This window comes from Papaver somniferum, chromosome 4, assembly GCF_003573695.1.
Source record: "Papaver somniferum cultivar HN1 chromosome 4, ASM357369v1, whole genome shotgun sequence".
NCBI classification, from domain to species: domain Eukaryota; kingdom Viridiplantae; phylum Streptophyta; class Magnoliopsida; order Ranunculales; family Papaveraceae; genus Papaver; species Papaver somniferum.
In genome coordinates, this window is record NC_039361.1 from 156,896,573 (window position 1) to 156,917,234 (window position 20,662).

At 33.9% G+C, this 20,662-nt stretch overlaps 1 long non-coding RNA gene across 1 annotated transcript; it reads left to right on the forward strand.

The window, feature by feature from the left end:
* Nucleotides 1-14,039: 14,039 nt before the first annotated feature.
* LOC113274406 lies at nt 14,040-16,814 on the forward strand. The gene is made up of 3 exons (XR_003323002.1): nt 14,040-14,237; nt 14,549-14,621; nt 14,994-16,814. It is a non-coding gene; the product is annotated as an uncharacterized LOC113274406 (long non-coding RNA).
* Nucleotides 16,815-20,662: the final 3,848 nt, after the last annotated feature.

A 20,662-nucleotide genomic window follows, 5' to 3' on the forward strand; every position in this document is an offset into this window, starting at 1 on the left:
TTCGGTGTTCAAACTCTTGAAACATGTTTCACGAGACTTTTCAGCAACCATCTCTTATTTTTCAAGTTTCTTAACTTGTTCTTTCATCTGTGCAAGATATGGGATAGTTTCCTTAATTCTGTCTTATATCCAGTCTTGATTCCGGATCGATATGATGAGATTGGTTCTTAGTTCTTTGAAACTAGTGATGAAATCAACCATACTATCAGTAGGAATCCATTTGGTTATCTTCGGATCTTGAAAATCAAAAGCAAGTAGGCAATACACCTCTAGAGATCCTTTTGAACTATCGGAATCATAATCAGACATGTTTTTCGAGACAATCTTCTTTTTGCTTTCTATATTGATCCATTGGCAACTCTCAACTTTTTGAGCTTCCTCCTTATTTGCCTTTGTAAACTGCAAGTTGCATATGCATGCTCAAAACCTTAAATAGAAATTCACCAAGGTTTCTCAATATTTATAGAGGGAAATTTTCTTAAGTTACGAATAAAATATTTTCGGGCCGAAAATAGCAGATGAGTTTCCTCACATATTCAAAAGTATTTATATATATTTTTCTTTCCACGATTCAAGGATATAACCTTTGTCCAAAGTCTCGTAGTAAGGAAGAATATATTTTCCATAAGGTAACAATTTTTTAAACTAAAATTTTAAAACCCTAAAAACCGAAAAATCGGTATTAACATGAACTTAGACATTATGGACTCGCAGTCATCCATTATAAGTCATACTTATCTGATAAAAACACACAGTTTGTTCCCTTGTTTCATGTGCTTCATGTACAAAATCGATGAGGGGGAACACTCACAATACAACTAGGTTGTATCGGAGTAAGCTTTATCAAGCTTACTACGGATATCAGATCCTTTGTTCATGTTTTCCTTTGAGGATTTATGCCCAAAATCATTTCTCCTTTTACTGTGATCTTTTGTTGAGATGATACAAGTAGGATCACAAGAAATAGATGAACTGATATAAAACATATATAGGATTTTAAAATCTCTTTTTATTCTGTCTACGAGATGTTTATAAGATTTTCTCATTCTAAGGATTTCCTTATGACAGACCTCAGTTCTTTCATCAAAAAACACAGAATTGGTTGAAATTTGTTTTTGATTGATTTTCTTATTGGCATAAAATTTCTCTTTCCCTTTCTGTTGGATACTCCTTACGGGTGATAACCCTTCATGTGGGCCATGAAAATTCTGACATGAATGTAGAGGAACCTTTTCTCCAGAAGTGGTTGTCAACCCCTTTTTCATAGTATTTGGATTCAATGAGATTAGTATGAGATGCGGATACTTTGTCTACCGCTGAATCGTCTTTCATATACATATGATAAAATACTTCTTTCAACACTTTTACAAGAGTATTTTGATATAACACCAGTTTCTTGTCAATAGACTGTAAGCTATATTCTTTATGATCTTTCCATCGAGATCGATTATTAATTTCCTTTGAATCATAATTCGAGTGATCAGTAGCAGTAGGTAGAAGAATTCCAATATCTTTTTCTGATTTCATGGTTATAATAGGTGATAAACCTTTACAGTGAGAATCATAATTTGTTTCAGATGTGACAAAACAAGGCTTATTATCACAGTCTGATAAATTCGTGCAAGTACTTTTTGTTTCTTCATCTGAATAAATTACATGCATTAGTCAGTATCTTATCTTGAAGCTCTTGTTGTTGAGTGAGAGCATTAAGAATTTTTCGACTAATCGAGTAAGTTGCATATCATTTTCTATGATCTCTTGTCTAAGAGTATTAGCTTCTATTTGCAATAACCTCGGTAGACAGAAGACTAATAAGCTTTAGGAGTTTGACCAACTCTTTTTCAACATTTATTTTGGCATCAGAATCAGATAAAAAGTTGTTTACAACCTTATCTCTAGAAGGAGATGTAGATGTAATAACATATCAACTTATGGACTTCCATTATATTGAGTTACGTTAACAGAATCATTAGGTTCTTCATTAACTGTTTTAGTTTCCAAACTTATAGGTTGGATTGCACCAAACACAGATTGTTGGATCTTTTTCGTGTTTGCCTACTCTGATACCAATTGAAATGATGAGGGAACCAAGTACACGACAATCTTTTCGATATCAACCTATAAGTCAAATACCTCGCGTGATATAATATAGACAGAAACTGTCAAGAAAATAGCAGCCACAAGGTATACACTTGGTATATAGTTTCTAGTTCGAAACCGAACCTTAAACTATTGGGATCAACCCAAGTGTTTGGGATTAACGTATACAAGTGCAATTACTTTAATTGTAACTTAAACAAATAATAATACGAAAAGTAAACTAAAAAAAGGCAACAAGATTTTATTAACGTGAAAGCTGTAAATACAGAAAAACCCAAGGACCTAGTCCAGTTTTGAATACTCCCAGAATTAAGCTGATATACAAAGACACTACCAACTTCTTATAGTTGAGACCAAGTAAACTACCCTTAGTTACCTAGTTTCCTCAATTTCCCTGTGCTTACAATCAATATGGCAATCGCACATGAATCCTAAGATAGAGTCCACTATCTAAGTTGCTTTAGCCTCTCTGAAGACTTTAAGCACTGATCAGCCTTTCGATCGTCTTCCAAACAGTAAATGACTAATCTGTTTGGTAACCACTCTCCTATCTGTAGAAATCAATCAGAGATATGTATGTTGAGTGTGACAAAGGATTTTCTGTTTAAAATCAATTAAAATCCTTTTTTGGGTTTATATTTTCCAAGATCTGGATTAAACAAGTTAACCATATCGAGTCAAACAAAACTACCATATTCAGATATTCAAGAGTACTACCAAATAATATCTTGTCGATCTAAATGAGATTAACAATAACAAGCATATCAAAAGATAAAGTATATCTGGGAGGATCCCATCCGATCAAGTTTGTGCATGAAGCAAATCACAAAGATACGAAATTAATAAGAAAAATATTTTTGTCTTCAAATCTTCAATAGTCTTTTGTACCTTAACAATAAAAAACTTGATTCCTGACTTATGATCGATCATGCACAGAATGTAGTATGTTAACAATGGATGATCACAAGTCAACGTTAATCCCTTTATCAAGTTTGAGTGACCTTACGTCAGAAGAGAAGGCTCTCAAGAAAAATAAAACTAGGTGCAATCAAGAGTTAACAACCGTTAATCAATCAAATCAATAATTGAAAACTAAAATAACAATGCAATTCTAGTTTCCCACCAATGGTACTAGCAGACTCTTTTTGATCCAAAATAAGTCTTTAAACTAGTGTACGTAAGAGATTTCGCCTAATTAGGTTACTCTCTTCTCCAAGATAGTGATACGAGAATACTATTAGTCGGCTACACCAGAAACAACAAAGGTGAAGTTTTCATGGATCAGGATAAGTTTGTTAGAAGAACAAACTTCACTATTTATAGACCAAGGTAGTTTCGACACCAAGAAATTTTCATAACCGAAAATATTCTTAAAATATGCAATAAAGCGCCTAAATTCGATTTTGTCTAATTCCAACCAATATCAACTGTATAATCAAAATCTTGATGGAAACTCAATATTAGCTAACACTTAACAAATATATCTTTCTAGAGATATGTTCTGATTGCTGGTAAAACAAATAATATGAATTTATAAAATTTCTAAAAGATTCTCTATAATTTTGGTTTGGGATCTCACCTTGAGTATCAAGGAATATCTCTGAAAAATTAAGAAATAAGATATCGGCACATGTTCAAATTACTCATTATGTCGACATCTCGAACTTTCCAATTTTTCAAATCGAATCTCCAAATCACAAACCCTAAAGTGTACCTGACTTAGAGAAATCAGTTTTTCCTATTGGGACCGGTTCTACAATGACTCCTAATACAAGTTAGGATTGTAACTACCATGACTCGCAATATAGGTAGGGATCGGTTCTACATTGACTCCCAACATAAGCTTGGATCGGTTCTACCTTAATTCCAACCTTAAGATCTTCAATGAAAACCGGACCATCAATCCTCTTGATTTCCTTTCGACTGCAAAAAAGTTTCATAGGTCTATTTACTTAAAATCATCTAATTATACATAGTTTTCTAGGTATGAAAGCAAACCTATATTCAGTACATAATCTAGTAACGAGTTACAGAGATTATGTTGATGTGGCTATTCCGAAGTTCAAAAGATAAGCATTGTACTTCGTGAATCAATATACCAATATAAAGCACTTATCACTATTTATATATATATATATATATATTTCCTTGACACTTTGATCATAATATGATGATCAAGTCTAATATACTAGAGTTTCATATATATATATATATAACTTTGCATGTCACGTTTTCAATCAGAAACGACTTGAAAGCTTACGATATAAAAATGGAAACAAGTTCATGTATTACTAACCTCAAGTGGAAGGATGATGTTATCGTTGATGTCGATATGTGTACGGAATCTTCAATTCTTCAGCGTAATACTTGTATGTCTCAATATTTATAGACTTCCTAGTCTAACCTAACAAAGTTGACTCTAGTAATATAATCAAGCGACTTATAAGCTTTAATATTAAAACATGACAACCAACCTTGACATATCAAAGCTTGGTGGGGTTCAACCGAGAAATGCTCTAACATAATGTAACAATTTTCAATTATACAAATGTCAAAACGATTTTCTATGGTATTAACTTTATTACGCTATAAAATTCATGATGTTTAATTTATCTTTTCTAAACAAATACCTAAATCATGGACAAATAAAAAGGCCATGCAACACAAATCGACTGGCAAAAAAACCGTACAACAATTGAGGGAAGAGGTTGATCCAAGACCGTAGTGATAGACGCATTTATGTGTCTAATATAGCTCATTTGTATATATTGTTAGTGCTCAATTTTGTACTTATTTGGTTATTTTATTTATTTGTAGGTGTTTTTAGAAGAATAAGGATTTGCAGCGAAATTGGCTGAAAATGCGGCGTTTGGACCTCCGTTGATAGAGTACCGGAAGCGCCCCAGAAGTGTACCGGAAGTACCCCAGAAATACCCCGGAGGAACCCCGGAAAAAGTGCGGAAAATGCCCCAGAGGACACTTGCTATACGGATCCTTGATTTTGGATAAGGGGTAACCTAATTACTAAGGGGTGACCCATTTCCAGGCAGCTGCTAAAGGGAGACCAGCAACAGATAAGGGGAGGTCAACTTCTCAAATTTAAAAGCAAATTTTGGCGGGAAAATGCATGCATCGTCTGGCAGATTTTGGTTCGATTATTGGAGGAGTTTTAATGCGATTAAACACCGGAAATCAGTTGGGATAATCCTGTTAGACCTAAACAGACCCTATGCAAGTGATTGGGCTGATCGAATTGGGCTGGAATGTCCGTGAGAAGCGATCAAAGTCCAAACAGAATATGTGTTCTCTGTGAAGTTTTCAAATATATTTAGAGATTCTGGGAGAGTTTTACGTTGAAGTAAAGTGTATCTAGTCTTGTTTAAGGATTAGGAGAATTTTGGAGCGTAAGAAATTGCCAGAAGACGCGTACAAAGCAACAGAAAAGAGATTTCTCTCTCAACTGCACGTGAAGAAAAAAGGGAGATAAACTCGGATTTAATCGAGTTATTTGGACCCTATTGGTATATAAAGGCTGGTGGGAAGTGAGAGAAAGTTTTATCAAGAGTTAGGGGTCGATTGGGAGGCCAGCAGAGAGGCGCAGGAGGAGTTGCAGGAATTGTACCTGCTGCTGCTGCTGCTGCCATTAACAAAGCTCGAAGAACACGAAGAACACACCAGCATAGACAGTCGTTTATCAACAGTGTCAACGACTAGCGTCCGAGGGTCTTAAAACAGCAGCGTCAACAGCAGCCGTGAGGTATCGTTTTTACAGCAGTGGTATTCTATCGTTCTTCTCTGGACGCTTAAAGAGGGTCGTAGTTTCACTGTATTATATTTTTCACTCTTTTAATCATATTTTGAGCATCAAGTATGTATTTTAAGAACATGATTATTATGAGTAGCTAAACCCCAATACTGGGATGATGGAGGAAGCTGTTTTTCAGCCATGTGGTTATTTAAATAATTCTTAATTCACTTTTTGCACCGATTTTAATTGATTTATGATTTCAATTAATTACTTGTGATTTTGTTTGATGGAACATGCTTAGTCCTAGGGATTCTTGATGTTCCATGCTTATCATATACAAGTAATATTTTATGGAATCTAATTTGGCAAAGATAGAGTTAATACTTGTTTTATTTTGAGCTATAATCGCCTAGAATTATTTTCTGAGCCACTTGAATATGAAACACATTGGAATCCTGAGTCCTGGTTCCTCTTGATCTTGTGACATATTGTGTATATATTTTTGTTTTAAAAATCTTTTCAAGTCCGAGCATCGAATCCGTATTTACCGCAATCTTAATATTACAACACGTAGGTCGGGATGATACCTAGTATATATATATATATATATATATATTTGAATTGATTTAATTTCTTTTGCGGTTATGTTATTAAAAATGTCTTGTAAATGGTATTTGTTTTCTTCACTTATATAACTTTTTTAGTAACATAACTACAATAGAAATTATATATAAATGAATCATATATGTGCAATAAAAGATGATTCCAATAAAATATTTTGTAGAATTGTTACAAGAGTTTAAAAAATGAATTAATGGATGATACATGTGTACAAAAATAAACGAACGAAGTTTGACTGTACATAAGGAAAAGTATCATTTAATATTGACTTTTTTTTATACCCAATGCAATCCAATATATAAAAGTATTGATCATTGAATTCATTACCAAACCTTTAAATGAATAAAAACTATTATACGTGAGGTTATTTTTCCATTAAACTAAAGATATACATAAATATACCAACAAATTAAAATCAACATCCTAAAAGTTTTCTAGTAACTGTTGAGCAATGGTAATTCATATTTGTTGAAATATGACAGGTGAATAATCTGAATAATTTTTTTATCGTTGTTAAATATAATGATCTTAAACCCAAGCACTTGATTTCTAATTTTATAGACGAAACATTCGAGAAGTGTCCAGTGGAGAAAAAAATAACATCTACGTCGAAAGTATATCTAGAATCCATGGTTGGTGTTGTACTCTTGATTTTATTGTCTGTATCATAGTTTTATATTTCAATCAAATTCCTAATGTATGTAAAAAGTTGAAACTAAGGATTTAAGGGTTGAACATCTCAGATATCATATTTATCTAGTCAGTGGAATTCGGTGATTCCAAATTCCTCTGATTAATCAAATCTTTATCATACATATGATTTTTTCTATATTATATTTCTTGTTCTCTTATGTTTTATTTAAGTTTCTAGTCTGGTTCAGATGGAATTCAATTTCCGCATGATAAAGTGTAAAAAAAGTCGAACTTATTCATGCCGATTTATTTCTGACCCACAAAATCGAAATAAATTGCCAGTTGGAAACAATGTTTAGAGAAAAACTTCATGTAGAAACTTAAATGCTTACATTCATACAAAATCAACACAAAAAACCCTATAAAAAAAGATAAGCAAATCAACAATTCGATCCGACCTACCCAATTTTTAGATACGATGAATGAAACAACAAAATTTAATAACAACAAAACAACACCATTATTTCTCTTTACATTAAATTTTGCTAAACTGCTCATTGCTATCTAAGCTAATTATAAGTTTTTCTTATTGAAAAAAGAACAATTAATTGAACATAAAGTAAGACAAAGAAAATTACATGATGTTGTTATTAGAAAAGGAAAACATATTTTAACAAACGCGAATAAAAAAAAGATTCTGACGAATTCCTCCTCTTAGTCGATCGGTATCATTATGAGAAACTAGAAAGAATGATAAGCAAAAGCAAAACAAAGCACTATTTTTCTTGGACACCTTATACTCACTTGTCGCAATTGTAACCCTCAAGTTTTTCCTCCTTAATTTTATATTGTGGATTCAAGTTTAACATTGCTTAAAAACTAACCATACAAGCATAATTATTATTGAGAAAGTAAGCTTGATTTATCTGAGCATCCAGATGTCGAGCCATAGAGAAGAGTCGGGAAGCTATTGCTCCTCTTATAAAAGAAGCTATGAGAACTTTCAGCTATATAATCGATCAAAAAAAAAAGAACTTTCAACTATACTTCCTTTCTTTTGTAGATTTATATATATGATAAAAATTGAGTACTGAGTGGATGGTATCAACTTCTCTTTTGATAATTTCTCGGGTGATATTCAAGGAATCTCAAATCCCGTGTCAATTTCTCTTTACACTAATTTCGCTAAATGGATCATCTATTTAATCTACATATGAGTTTTTTCTAATTAAAAAGAAAAAAAATGGTTTTCTCAATAGCTTTTAATGATATTCAAAGACTTCATGGATTTCGAAAGTATTGTGTTTTTGGTTGTCTACTTTTTAGAATCTCTTTCAAAGTTTATGTTATTGGTTATAGATTGTAAAAAGGTTTTCTAAATGTTATTGGTTATAGATTGCAAAAAGGTTTTCTAAAGTTTGTATTATTTGTCATTGTTAAAAAGTCAAAAACTTTGCATACGTACATATTTTCAAGACTTTGGGAGACTTTTGTGAATATATTTTCCTTAATGAAAGTCTTGGAAAATATTTAATATTTCGGGAGACTTCCAAGAAATTAATAATATTTTTTATTCTTTTTATTTTATGTCATAGTTATACAACCTATGAAACCCATATCATGGATGTGTATAGATCAGATGATTATGAATAAATATTTCTTTCTTTTAAATGTTATGTAAGAATATGGAATACTAATTATTTTTTATTATTTCTACTTATTGCATTTTTTACTTAATAAAAGAAAGATGTCAGATAATAATAAAATTTCTTAATTGAGTTGCTTTTCTCGAAGCATTTTTTTTTTCAATTGAAGTTATTTTAATAAATAGGTGGTGATAAATTTTATATGTGTATTCATCATGTAAGATTTTTACACAACTCTTTAGATTTCTGCAAATTTCTATTTATTTTTACAATTTTCTGGGACTCTACATACCTTTACAAGATATTATAACTCCTTAATATTTTGCTCAATTCTGCATAACTCCTGGAAAGCTATTAATTTGTACGAATTGTTGAGATGGAGACGAGCCATTTTATGAGTTCTCTCCTATGGACGACTCATTTCTATTTCCCAACTAAGAAAATCTATCCCAAGAGAGGTTAAAACAAATATTACAGTGACGCGTAAGTCCTTTTAGTGTCCTGGACAACAAAAGTATTATCGCTTATATGACCGGATAGCTGATATGGCAGACCTCTCGGGATAAAGTTTGTATAGTGTATTAGGGGGTTCGAAGAAATATCGAAGAATACGCTTGGTTGATGTTGTCCATAAATCAGATAAATATTATGTAACCCCAATCTCTATAAGAACAAGAGATGTCTTATATTATTTTTCCCCAAATGGAGCAAGCTTCAAGGTGGTCGGATGCATTGCAGCGGTGCAGTATGATGATATCTGTAAAGGTATGTACTTCTTAGTTTACCACTAATTATTTTCCCCCAACTGAACATAAAGTAAGAGAAAAAGAATTACATGATAAGACGGAATTCGAAAAATGTTCAGAAATTGTAGGAGGAATTTGAGAGTGAGAAAGATTTGTAGTGGAATTTGAGAGTGAAAGGTATTTGTAGTGTGTGAAGAAGAGAGGCTTCTCCCCGGTAATTATAGAGTCGTAGAGGAAAAAACTAGTTTTTTAAAGGCGATCTTTAACAATAACAACAAATTTACCAGATTTCCCCCGAAACTTTTTCCTCTTAGTCGTTTGATATCATTAGAAACCAGAGAAAAAAAAAAGACAAGCAAAACAAAGTACAATTATTTCTGGATACTCTTTACACTAATTAACTTTTACTAGACGGATCATTCATATATAAGACAGAAGCTACCTATAAGTATTTCTAATTAAAAAAAGAAAACAATTAATTGAACATAAAGTAAGAAAAAGAGAACTACATGATGAAAGGAATTTGAGAAACCTTCATAAATTTTGAGTGCAGTTTGAGACCGAGAGATTTGTACATTATTGAATTTGAGAATGAAAGCGATTTCTAGTGTGTGAAAAAAGTATTTTTTGTAATCTATACGGAAATCTTATCTACATAAATCGGGGAAACCTTTAAAAAGAACTACGCATATTTAAAAAGAACCACTCATTGTTCACTTAGTGTATGCAGACCTTCTAGTTACTTACAAAAGCTTCTGATCAAAATAATGTACATTTGAATAACTTACTTCAATCTTATGGTTCTTCGGTGGACCATGTAATTAATATATTTTTACCATCCAAGACTGGACACGATCGACATACCAACCCCATAATCGTAGAATAGAAACAACATCAGGGCTGCAGTTCCATTTCACCATCCTATTTTTAAGCCGAAAAGCAGGACACACATTACCAATTTTTCAGAGTACTACACGTAAGAGCAGCAGGTTGAGTTCCTTCCTCCCTGAGTCATTTTGTCGAACACTTTGGTTGCAGAGTCAAATCTTTTTATTTAGACACAACCCTTTTAACATGTGTATCTTGACCCGTTTTTAAGTTTCTTACCCCTTCTAGAAACTATATGCTTGGCAGAAGATCTTATGCAAGCAATGGTACTACCATATATGCTTGACGGAAGACCTTGCGAAATATATAACAGACTAAAAACAAGTCAAAAACGAACGCCAAAGAAGACCAAGAAGATTCTTCAAATCACCTTGTTCTTATGATTAGGCAAGGGCTTGGCTTGTTCCTCTGACCGGAGAAGTACAATGAGGTCTTAGCCTCTCTACCAATGTAGTTAATATCGGATATCGGTTCATCTCGGCCGCGACCGATACACTGGTACGATTTTATATCGGGGATATTATCGTTGAAATATCGGTATAATATCGGTTCTAAATTTAGAGAATATACTTTTATATTAAACATTTTCTCCACACATTTACGGATAAAATATAATAGATACCATCAATTTTATCAAAAAAAACAAAAGAATAACTTCAATAACTTTAAAGTTCAATACTTAAAAGGATAATTAAACAAGTTTAAAGTTCAAACCGGAAACAAGAGAGTAACTTCACCAACTCTAAAGTTTACAAACTAAAATGGTAACTAAACAGAGATAATACAATTTTATTCTAAATAATAGATATCATCATCTTCAGTAGCTCCATTAGCTCCATCAAGTAGTCCATTATCAGTGTCTAACATCAATTGATCAGTATCATAGCCATCATATTCAGAATCGGTTGGGTAAGTAGACTTGCTTCGAGAGCTACATGCACCTCTACTATCAACTGGACGACTTTCTTCGCCAAGAATATCTGCAAATCATCCAAAGTTACATTATCACCTTCTACAGCCAAGTCATGTAAGTTCTGTGGATCCAACCATTCATCATGCTCATCAAGAAAAATAGGGTCACGAGCTTTCCCATCATCATTATATTCTGCAATTTCTTTATAACGACGCTGCAATTTCTTGTTATATTGGATAAATACACTATCATTCAATTTCTTGTTATATTGGATAAATACCCCATTCCCATGCCGGATCCCTAGCTTGCGTAGAAGAAGGCAATGAACCACATATATTGTTTGTGGTGTTTGCATTGGATGCACTAGAAGAATTCATAGCCATAACCTAAAACATAAATAGCTAATAATCAACCAAAATAAAAAAAAACCAATAATAAAGAAGGTCTATTACCATATTTGACCATTAACTGTCAATTTCCATTGTCTATTAGGAAGGTTTATTACCTCAAATTCTTTAATTGATGAAGAAAAAACTGGGTTTTTTTTCTTTCTGATATAGGTTTTGAAGATGAAATTTGTGGGTACAAGTTATTAATAAGAATGAACCCTCAAAAATAAGTGGGTTTTGAAGATGTTGACGAATTTAATTAATCAAAGCAAAAAAAAAAAAGACTAATTATCAAAAGGTCCAAAACCCTAACCTTCAATTAATCAATAGTCTCTGAGATTTTTAGATGAAGAACATCAGCTAATCAAAAGTTCCTTCCTTAGATTGGATTCTCAATGATGATATTTGAAGAACACGACTTGCTGAATCAGGTATTTGAAGAACACGATCTGTTTTTCACTTCATCTCCTTTTCTTTTCTCTTCCACAGTTCGACTGAAAACAATCGAATGAAATTTTAGGGATTTAACTATACCGGAACTGAAAAACCAAGATTACCCTTACACTTTACACAAAATGACCGGTACCGGCTAATTTTAGAAAATCTCGTTTCGTCAGTGTCGGCCGATTTTATCAGAAAAATATCGTATCCCCGATATCCTTCATATCGTATCGTGCTAAACCGATATCCGAAATATCGGCGATATATCGGCCATATCGGCCGATATTGACTACACTGCTCTCTACAAATCTGCCCACGCTCCTTCACATCTATCAACAGACGGTCACCCTAGGTCAACACTTGACCACCACCTGGTTGCCTCTTAAGAACAGACCTTGCCTTAAACCTCTTCACAGAGCCGACCTCGCCACTCTTCCTATCTTAAAGGAAATATTAAGAACTACTATGTCATGCTTGAATTCATCCAAAACTCTGCTCTTCTCATGACATGACATATATGGCTATAAAAGCCTCGTAGAGCTCTCCACACAGCCTCCGGATGACCTCCACGTCACACTAACACGTCATATGGCACCTCGTACATAAAGGATGATTACGTCCTAAATTGGAGGAAAATTTAGGATTTTGGTAACACGGTCTACGTCATGTGTGAATATCAACCTAGATTTACGAATCAATTTTTCTTTTTCAATATCTAAGAAATTATAGCGCGTTTTTGGAAGCAAAAAAATCAGAAATTAATTTGGATAAACAATATCAGAATGATTTCCAGAAGCAGAAAAATTTATTTTTTGTGAAACAAAATGTTTTTGCTCCTGACTTCTATTTTTGGAGAAACAGAAGTCAGAAACATATTTGTATCCAAATGCGCTATTAGGAAGCCTAATAAATAACCAGAATCTTTTCAAAAAAAAATAATCAAAGAGGAGACCATTAAATTACTTAATAACCCTCAGTGATTTGAAATCGACGTGATTCTTAACCGGGAACATTATTTAAACATCCCTGAAAATTCGCTCCTTAAAATATATCCTTATTCAATTTATAAAAATACCCCTATCTTCTGAAAAGTGGAAGCAACTAGCACAAGTTGCTTTCAGAACGCGACGCAATTAACACAAGTTGTTTCCAGAAATGGATGCAATTTTATACAAGTTGTTTCCAAAAGGACCAATTACAGAATGGTCATATTTTTTGTAGTTCGGTCACAAAATAATCATACTTTTGTAATTCATTTACAAAATGGTCTTTTTTCATCCGATTTAACACTTTTGAATAAAACGGTGTTATCTTTTCCGAAAATATCCTCTTATAAAATACCCTTCCTAGTTAACTAATTGGTTATAGTGGTGGTGAGGAAGCATTGGTGGTGGTGGTTCAAGCTTAAGAATCTTTGCTAAACCCCGAAGGGGAAGTGGTGAAGCCTTTGGGTGAATGCGGTGTAACGATCCTGAATGCAGTGTAACGAACCTTAATGCAGTTTTACGATCCTGAATGCGGTGTAACGATATGTAAGTGTCACCACCACCACCTACAAATAGCACCACCATTAAAAAATTATAATGAAAGCAAAAGTTAAAATTGTGTATGGAGGGATAAATATGAAGGACACATAGGTAATTTCATTAACATATTTAACTGTGAATCACCACTTAACTCTCTTTTTAACGGATGTATGATCATTTTGTTAATGGTTTATAACAGTAGGATGTTTTTGTGAATCGGGTCCTAATACTAGGACTGTTTTGTACATTTTCCTTTCCAAAAAGTGAAAGCAACTTTCTCAAATTGACTAAAAAAAAAAATACCTCTCGGGGTATTTGTGCAAGATCAATAAAAACAAAGGGTATTTATAAGATTCCCACTTCTTAACAACAGTAGGGGTGTGGAGTTTTTCGTTCTTGAAACCCGAATTAAACAGAACCAGCGAACATCGGAGGAGATTGACAACCACCACCCTCCTTCAACCTCCGACAAATTCACCACCACCACTACCACAAAATCACCATTAACAGTTTAACGCTGTCTTCAATTCACTTCTCAATCGATTGAACCACCACCAACACCATCAGTCACCACTACCATCACCAGGTACATAAGCATCCTCTTTTTCTGGTTTCAAATCTAAATCCGTTTGGTTGCTTGGGTCTTAAATTAGATTTAGAGCATAATTTTAGCTTATAGGTTTAGTAATCCTAATCTTTTACTTGCATTCTCCAAGTGTTCATGCCAATGTCCTATTTCATAAAGATGCTTGAAATGTGCAATGTAATTCATTGCTATTAAAGTCTCATCTGGTTGTGACGATTGAGATCGATAAGAATTACCTCTACCTTAGCATACACCTTCATTTTTTGGGGTATTTGCAGCCTTTTGCTCACCAATTTTCACGTTCTGCTCAGTAAACCACAAATCAACAGACGATGGGAAGAGCTAATTTTTCATCTGGCGTTGTAATCCAGAAGAAGAAGTCAGGTAAGATCATATTTCAATTTTTGAAGATAGAATTTTTATTCTTCTTTTTGCAGTTTCATCCTTTTCTCTCTATCAATAATAAAACATATACGAAACTCTACTGCTGAGCATACCTGAAACACCTCAAATCCATTAAACCCCGAGAGTTTAATACTAGGTAAATTCATCAGAGGACAGATATCTATTTATACTCGTTACATTCTCAATCTCATCTTTAATGGTTTTCCATTGTTAGACCAGCATTCGGTTTTTGTGAAGTTTTCTGGAGTGATTTTATTGTGATGTTCTTATTATTATTTTAATTTTTAACATCAAAGTTGTCAACAATTTAATTTTACAATCAACCGACATCTTCTTTCTGAAATGTTTCAGGACACATCAAGAACCTCCCATACGAGATCTTGTTAGACATTCTTTCTCGGTTACCAGTTGAGTCTGTTTTGGAGTGCAAATTAGTATGCAAAGGGTTGCTAAAGCTCCTCCATGGTAGAACAAGTTTCTTCTAAAATATGCATGTTACCCGCCAGCTTAACCAACTTTATGGCAGTGCTGCTCATGGTGATAAGTTGGACACGGGCTTCCTTTTTTGTTGTACAATAGGTGACAACCCGCACGGGCTACTTTTCTATGGAGGATTGTACAATGATAAGATCAATACTGATCACTTGTACGAGTATAAGAAGACACTAAAAAAGGTCAGAATCCTCCAATGCACTTTAAATCGCCGCAACAATGTTTGGTTAATTCATGCAATGGGTTGATCTGTCTTGGTATAAAACACCGCTGATGCGTTGATCCCACCTACATATACAATCCGGCCACAGGAGAGTATGTTAATCTTCCAAAATTGATTGTACCTCCAGGAAGTAGTTTTCCTCGCATTGCCCGAGGGTTTGGATACATTCCTTCTACTAATGAACACAAGGTAGGTAGAATTTTTTACCCTGATCGTCAAACAACTGGACAGGTCCAAGTATACACACTCGGTATACACACTGTGGCATTTTGTTTGCAGAATTGACCACCATTTGGGGAAGGAACTAGTGGAAGTCCTTTATGTTCTTCTTTTCTCCAATCTTATCTTTGAACCTTTTGGTCAAGACAATCCATAAGAGATGTTGAATTTATTTTCTCAGAAGACTTTGGTACTGAAGGACAAGGAGGGTAAGCCAAGCTTTTGAACTGGCCTGAACTGGCTATGTTCTCCGAATAGTAGTCTGTGATCATTTTCCATGTTTCTGTCTGTTCATGTACTTCGACAGTTATGGGATTATAGGAGACATTAGGCAGAACCATCTGCTTCAAATACTAACCCTATTTGCCATGGAGACTCCTCTCAGTTTGGATGCTGAAGACATCAGAAATGAAAAGGTGCTAAATCACAATAACCTTTGCTTTTACAATATGGAATGGTCGTATTCTCTCCCTGCTAACTTTCCAGGTATTTATTAAGTGAAAGGTCTATGCTCAATGAATCCTCTGCAACTTACAACATGGTGGTTGGGCTGTATAAGAGTCACACTAAGGGGAGGATTAGCTATTCAGGCTACCCAGCAGCCTACAATGTTTGAAATGTGTTTACGAGCACAGAGGCTAATAAAATCATGGCTGAAATTGTGTTGGCTACCTTAATAAATGATAGGACGTCTGCTCGGAGGCTTACTGCTTTTGGTAACAATACTGCAGTTATTAGTTGTGTTTACTTGTTATTAGGAATGGTGTGCAAGAGAATGAGCTCTACAGGTACATGTAGCGCAACCAAAGTCTACATTTGTTATTTAGTTGAAACACTGAATGCAATGAAAGAGGGACGAACATCACACTATGCACCAAAGGAGGGGCACTTTTTGTTTTCTTTTAAATAAATAGTGAAACAGGGAATGTCACCAAAAACTGATCTCATCTGTTGTCAGTGTCTAAAGTCAGTAGTGACTAGCGAGCAATTTGAGCTTTGCAGGTGCATGATGGCTCTCCACAGTGCAAGTTGTGGCAAGTAACAAATGACAGAAGGGAGTCAAGGGACATGGCAGAAGACATAAACATGATCATCTTAAGAGTATGAGATGTTGATATATATGACGTCCAGTTCGTCACCTGTTGCTAGTCAGTCAAAGTGCTGAGTGACAAACTGTGTGGCAAATATTGGTGAGCATAACCAAAACGGTTTTGCTTCAAACAAAGTTTGACCGAGATATTTCCACAAATGACTTAAAAGATCTTGTTTGTTTTAATGAAGAAAAAAACAACAATTTTGTTTCCAGGAGTCGATTTCTTTCGAGAACATGCACTTTCCGTTTGGCATCCCTCTAAACTCTCTTACAAATTTTTGGTTCATTTGGGTCGATGGTTAATTTCTTTAGCTTGGGTGCAGATTTCCTGCCACTACACAGATTTTACGTCACCTTGAAGAACTGAGTGGGGCCCACTATCCTCACTTCAAGCTAATAAACAAATTACTAAACACTAATTGGAAGCACAAAACCATTTGTAAGTTACGCTGATCTGGTTCCTTCTATTGAAAGAAACAAAGAAGGGAAACGAAAAAAACAAACTAATCTACCTATTCATGACTAAGGTCCTAAGATAACACTAGGGGGAAAAGAAGAAAAATTAAGACAATTCGTGAAAACGAAGAAAAATTAACACTAATCTATCTACGAGTCTTTGGTCTGGAATTCTAAAATCAAGACAATTCGTGAAAGATAACACTAATCTGGTCCTTAAGAACGGGAAGAGTAGTAGCTTCTGGAGTGATAAATGGGCGGGGCAGGTAATATGTCTACTGCAAAATTTGTTACCGTAGAAGATATGATGTCTGAGAATGGAGCGTGGAATTTTAACTGAAATAGGCCAGGTTTGACTGAACCAGAAATAGGCCAGGTTGCTGATATGCTTCATGTTCTAGGTGACTATGCCCCGTCGGGTGATGATGAGGATAGCAGGAAGTGGATTTTTGGAGGAGAGTTTTCTGTTGCAAACTGTTATGCAGCACTGGATGTCGATGGATTACTTGTTTTCCCATATAAACAAGTCTGGAATCCGAAAGTGCCTCTAAAAGTCATCTTTTTAGTATGGACTCTTTGTCATGGAGCTGCTCCTTCTCTTAGTATGCTTTATAGAGCCGGGAGGGTGCAGTCTAATCTCTATGTTCTTTATGGGTCTGAGCCCGAGACTCAAGAACATTTGTTTCTACATTGCACGGAAACTAAGAAGTTGTGGCATTATTATTTGGGTAGCTTTCAAGTAAGTTGGGCTTTCTCAGATACAGTAAAAAGGAATGTATGGGAGTGGAAGAAATATAAGAGTAAAGTTTATAGAAAGCAAATTTGGAGTCTTTTGCCTTTCGCCATATGGTGGACAGTGTGGAATGAACGTAATGGATGACTTTTCAGAAACCAAAGGCGGAGTCTGGATCAGATGATTATTTCTTCAAGATGTTCTTTGTTTAGTTGGTCTTTAAATTCAATTTTGTTTCAAGGCTACTCATTGAGTACCTTAATTTATAATTGGGACGCTGTAATTCACAGATAGCCTCGGCTATCTCTTTTGTTCTGGTTGATTTCATCACTCTGATGAATTCATACCTCTAATAATACTTTGCCCTTTTTCAAAAAAAAAATGTAAATAAATTAATTTCTAAAAGTTAGACTCAAAATCTAGTCATTCCTTTTTAACTTCAAGCAGAAAGTTCAGAAGTTAATTTGTGTATACAGTTTCAATTTCAGAATAATTTTTAGAGGTAAAAAATATTAACTTTCTGCAAAGCAAAAACAAGACATCTGCTTCTAATATCCAACCAAATTTTAATTGCGCATTTGTATATTCCAATTCACAATTAGCATTTCAAATAACGAGATAGGTTTTGGACCACAAATTTATTTTGAGAGATGTGCGATGATTTTTGGAATAGTGGGAGGCAATGTTATATCATGTGAGTCATTTTATTTCACATGACATATTTTGAGTCACCGGGTGTATATTTTGGATCAGATTGACAATTTTTAGAAAATTTTTGGATCACACGGATATATTCTAATCACTTACCATAATATTTTTTTTTCTTTTTTATAAGCTTCGTGAATAGTGCAAATTTCTAGTTTCAAGGCATAATTTTGTGTTACTGGATAATTTCTAAGTGAGAATGTAAATTTTGAGTTACTAATTAATTATTATTTTGACAGAAAAGGACAAATTTTATAAAAGTAACAATTACCAGCAAAGTGACATGAAACAAAAGTTACGTGGATGTATGTGTCACAACATCCCAATTACAGATAAGAGTGGACAAGCTAAAACCTGAAAAATATCAATGTTCATGGTCCTGTTGAACAACAGTGACTTAACCTCAATAACAATTTGCTTCAAATTTCTAGATACATTGTTGTATAATCTGTTGTTCCTCTTTGTCCAAATATACTACCAAATTGCAAAAAGTAAGTGAAAAAACGAGGGTACCCAAATATACCTCAATCAAAAACTTTTCCACCTATAAGTCCTTTCTCCGAAAGTGATTGTCTATGGACTGAGTCGCGATAATACAACCAATTGGTTCACACTTCGTGTGATCGTCTATGGATACGAGATCGAGACAATACAACAACGAAGTATGTTTACTTGATAAGAGGTTCGGACTTAACCAAACACAATAGGATTACTATCAAGTAAATAGGAATTAATGTTTTTGTATTTTACTTCTAATTATAATAAAAACAATTATAATTGCGAAAATAGAATAGTAAAAGACACGACAAGATTTTGTTAACGAGGAAACCGCAAATGCAAAATAAAACCCGGGACCTTGTCCAGAATTGAATACTCTCAGGATTAAGTCGCTATACAAAATCAAACCAACTTCGTATAGTTGAGACCAAGCAACTAAACCTATAGTTCACCTAGTTCCGTCTGTATTCCCACGCCTCCAATTTATAAATAAGTCACGTACTTGGAACAATTCCTTTGGTTCGTATTCCAAACAGTAAAGGAACAACAAATCTGTTTGGTATTATTTCTTTTCAACCAAGTGATGTGAGTTCGACAAAAGGATCTTCCGTTTATCCCAATAAACTCCTTTGTCAGGTCCTTAGATCTATCTATTAACAATTACCGAAGTAATCGTCTAGATTTTGCAATCAATACCTTGAATCACAAAGAAACGTATTGATGCAGATCTACTCAACTAATTAATCCAATCTACCACAAGGATAAACCGATTATAGTTGGATCTTCTTTAACCGAAACAAGTATTGTGCACACCAAAGATTATGAACCCAAATCAGAAATCTTCAAAGTATTCTTTGTCTTCAAATCTTTTAGATCTTCAATAAACACCTGAACATAATCAACTTGAATATCCTGTGATCAATCACGCACAGAACAGAGTCTGTTAACAATGGATTATCACAAGACGTCTTTAGATCTACAAACAGTCTAAAGATCCCCGTCGAAACTTCGATCTAGTTTGAGTGAATCTTATATCAGAAGAGAAGATTCTCAAGCATAAACAAACTAGGTGCATGATGTATTTTCAAATGTTGTTGTAGATAGTGGTAAAAACTGGGTTCTTTTCGAACTTGTGAAGGTAACTCTTTTTTTTTTAGATTTAAACAAATAAATAAATGAAGGAAATTAATAGCAATGTCAAGATTTAGAAGGATTAAGGCTCAGGATTCACTACCACTCCAAGTTGATTGGTTATAAATAATATTTCATAAATTATTATTAAGCTCTTTTTATTATTAAATCACTTTTTAATTTAAAAGGTGTCCAAATATTAAGTTGTAATCCTTAAGCATGATTTATCAAAGAATTATTCTAAGCATAAAACATCAAACTGATTCACAACTAATTAAGAAAACCATTTTATCCTTTTTTTTTATATTTATCCAAGTCAATTAAATAAAGTAAATAATTAAAGAAATTATAAATAAAAATATTACCAATCAAACATGAGTGAATAGATCCTCCATTGCCTCAATCACCAAGAATTTATCCGCTCATCATGTTGGAAAACCTCTCAAAATATTTCATTGATGCTCAAAAGT